This window comes from Arachis hypogaea, chromosome 7 (assembly GCF_003086295.3).
Source record: "Arachis hypogaea cultivar Tifrunner chromosome 7, arahy.Tifrunner.gnm2.J5K5, whole genome shotgun sequence".
Lineage (NCBI taxonomy): Eukaryota > Viridiplantae > Streptophyta > Magnoliopsida > Fabales > Fabaceae > Arachis > Arachis hypogaea.
This window is the reverse complement of record NC_092042.1, coordinates 10234131-10238181: the sequence shown is the minus strand read 5'-3', so window position 1 is coordinate 10238181 and position 4051 is coordinate 10234131. Positions and strand designations below refer to the sequence as shown.

General features: G+C 25.2%; 1 long non-coding RNA gene across 1 annotated transcript; it reads left to right on the top strand.

Moving 5' to 3' along the window:
* The first annotated feature begins 528 nt into the window (after positions 1-528).
* On the top strand, positions 529-3087 carry LOC140174198 (uncharacterized). Its single transcript, XR_011863425.1, has 2 exons — positions 529-878; positions 2805-3087. It is a non-coding gene; the product is annotated as an uncharacterized lncRNA (long non-coding RNA).
* The last annotated feature ends 964 nt before the right edge of the window (positions 3088-4051 follow it).

Genomic DNA, 4051 nt, shown 5'->3' with positions numbered 1-4051 from the left:
ACATTCCAACGAATTCCTGAGTCTGCAATCGAGTAACTTTTCTGTAGGGTTCCTTCCATCTTTTCATTCTTTCAATTTACTTTTCTGTAAATTTAACATTTCAAAAAAATTTACTTTCCAAGTGTCCTTTATTTTCATTGTTCAATTTATCCTTCTGTATTTTTAATCTTTACGTTCAAGCCCCTTTGATTCAGTTAAAGGCATTTCACTGCTTTCCTTTAATTTCGATATGAACTTTTTATTTTTAGCATATTTTTATCTTAAAAATTTTTATCTTTTTATTTTCTCCATTGATTTACAAATTTCATTTTTATTGTAATCTCAACACCCGTTTAATTCAAAACACTTTGATGCACTTTTAGAAAATTGGTACCTACAAAGAGGAGTAGGTTTCGCTCCCAGATCACTAAATATCGAACCACCATCAATTTGCTAAAAATCGACAAAACAGAAGGCTTGGGTTTGGACCAATTTCATAACCATAACAGTGGTGCAGAGGAGGCGAAGCAAGTAAGGGGATAAGAACAACATTGAAGTGCCCCCTACGCCTAAATACTAATTCAATTCTTGGGTTCGCATATGTTGGTCAAGCTAACATATCAGTTGTCGACGTCTCAATTTAATTGATTCCTACCCCACTGCTATTTAAATCGAATGTATCTGTTAACCACAAAATATAAAGGTCGAAACTTGAGCAAGTATCAATCATGAAAGTTTCAAAGATCGATCGAGGGTTTCACATAGTAATCGAAGAAAAAGAAGGCAAGTTTCGATCGAGTCAACACGAGGTTGAAAGCTAAAGGGCCAATCGAGAAAAGACTCTGAAATTTTGGGTGATAAGTATGGATTAAAGGGAAAGAGAGCTTTCTGTTAGCAAGGTAAGAAATAACAGGTTTTTGTATTGGAGTTGTGTTATGTGAATATGTCATATAAGAGACAAGATATTTATACAGATATTTATTAATTACTATCATTTATATTAAGCCACTAATAACTAATTATATCATAAATACTTAAGTTATTATCTATTGAAATAATTAACCACGCATTCTAAATACTTAAGTTTTTTCTAATATTCTAATTTTTTAATATATCCTTCAACTTAAGTAGCAATTTGAGTTTACAATTTATTAAAAAAATCAAATAAAAATTATAAAAATTTGGGTGTAAATAAAACTACTCGTGAATAAAAATTGCTATGGTGGATTGTTGCAGCTGGTATTACTAACGACGCTGTGTTTGAAAATTTAAAAATTCAAAAACAACATAATTTTCGAACAAGAATCAATCTCTCCAAAAACAACAATAGAATCATGTTTGAAGTTCGTGAATAAATTATCTTTCAATTTCTAGTTATGTGCTCACTTTTTTTTTAATCTATTTTTTTTCAATCTATTTTTTTTCATTGAAGTTTTGTTGTTGTATTCAGGTTTTAGTGAAATTTTAAAAAATTTCACATTTTTTTTCGTTTTGTGTCTTAAAATAGAACCGTTGTATTTTACTTTAATCAATGAATAAAATATATTTATTTTTTTAAATAAAAATGAAACTACTCGAATTTGAAATGCAAAGTTAACTATTAAAACGGAATGCAGACAAAACTATTAATACAGGTTATAGACGAAATTGTTGAAACCAAACGTACTATCAAAACATAATGCAGTAGACAAAACCGCTAGAACTATGCAAACTGCTACAATAAAATAAGATAGAATTGTCAAAACAGGATAAATTGTTAGAACAAGATGACTGACAGTATTATTGAAAAACATATACAACTGAAATTGTAGGAACTTGAGTGCAAATGAAAAAATTAAAAAATATAAATAATATTCTCATAAAAAAGTTTAAATTGTAAAAAAAAATTCAAAAAATTCTGATTCTATGTTATAAAAATAAAAAATAATATTAAAAAAAATTTGTGTATTAAAATTTTGTTATATCATACAAAATATAACAAATTTATAAAATATTTATCAACTACGATCATAAATACTAAGCTATTATCTGTTAACAATCAATCACACATTATAAATACTTTGGTTTTTACTAATATTAATTATAATATTCTCTAACACTTTGGATGAGTTCACACAATTAAAGGAGTTTTCTACTTTGAAAACCAAACTAGAGTGCTAAACTAGAGTTTTTTTTTTTTACTAAAGATATAGAGACTCGAACTCACAATTTTTTAGATGAGTATAGAAAGATTATATCATTTGAGTTATAATTCATTGGCGTATTAAATTAGAGTTTGACAAAAAAAAAACTAGTATAATTATTATTTTTATGAGTAAAGGGACAAATAAACACATGAAAATTTATACTTTGAATATATTAATTTTTTAAAAAAGAAAAAAACAAATAATTTTTTGACTTTTTATCTCGAAGACAAATAAATTAAATTTGTTATTAATTGAAAATACAAAAAAGTTTTTGATTTTTTAAAATATGAAACATCTAAATCCTTCTGGGGGATTGATTTGTCTTTATATATTTTAGATATAAAGACTTAAATATCTCATATTTTAAAAGGTTAAAAATGTTTTGTATTTTTAATTAGTCGGAACTTATATCTTTGAATTAAAAAATCATGGACCTATTTGTCTTTTTTTAAATATCAATAAAACTTTTTAAGATAGCAGATATAAATATATTATCTTTAAATTAGTCTTTATAATTATAGTATAGAGTTTTAATTTAAATTAACTTGTTCATATTTTCTTTTGAGACTAATTTATTTAAAATATAAATTTTTAAGAATTTATTTGTGACTTTATTCTATTTTTATTGGTGATTTATAGGTAAATTTGTTTGCTATTCAAGCAATTAAGGAAAGGGATACGAAGAACATTGAAGAAGTGCTCCCTACGCCAAATTCAATTCTTGGGTTTCCATAATTCTCTTAATTGATTGATTTCGATATGAATTTGCCTAGCAACCATGTTTCTTAGATTTTTCTTCCAACATTGGCATGTGTTTGGGTTTGGGGCCATTTGTGCCCTTTCCTTACTCAATTCTAGAGTAAACCAAGATTATTTTTCACTACTCACCTACCTTTGCTGACAAATGCAGAACATTGTCTTTAAGTCTTAACCCAACAAATAATTATAAAATGATTCAATTTTTAAATTTTTTCTATAATATTTCAAGTGTATATAACTATACTATATGTACAAATTTTTTTGTAATAAAATCTACTCAAGTTAGTATAAGTTTGACAAAAAAAAAAGTGCGTGTTTATCACGTGATTTTTTGCATGTTTTTACTCTTTTTTAGAGCAGAAATTTTGTTCATCAACACTGAAATTTTGTTACAATATAAAAGAAGAAAAAGACAGAACGACCATGACAATAATAAAAGAGAAAAAAAAAAAGAAAAAAAAAACTACAACAGTGACAACAACAAGCGTACGCTCGTTTGAAGAAAAATCATACCATGACTTATTTGAAAAAGTTTGAACATCTAACTTTATTGTATAACTTCTAACTTATTAATTTCTTGTCTTGATAAACTAATCGTTAATATATAAGTTTAATACATGCATGTTACTTGTCGTTATTAAAAAAAATGAATATTTAAATAATATTCAAAGATATAAGTTAAAAATGCTATTAAGAAGTAACATTTAAATTAAAGTTATGCTAAGTTGGTTAATCTGCAAAACATTTAATTTGTGTAAATATTTAGGGTTAGATGTTAGTTCAAATTCTCGTCCTATTCAATAGTATTCATATTGAAATAAGAGAAAGCATAGGAGAATAATTTTTTTTAATAACGTAAATAATATATTAAAAAATTAATTTTAATTTTAAAATTTAAATTTTAAATTAATTAAATTTATTTATGTTAAACGGATTTGAAATATAATTCATTATTCACATTGTTCACCATTTTTGTTGTTTATTTAGCAAAATTGTCGAAACAATTGTAATATATAATTATATATTGACTTGCTTGTACGTTTCTTTTATGTTCACCTGATAATTTGTTAACACTCCAGTTTTTAGTTATAACAATTTTAAAGGATATTGACAAGTTTGGTTTTGTA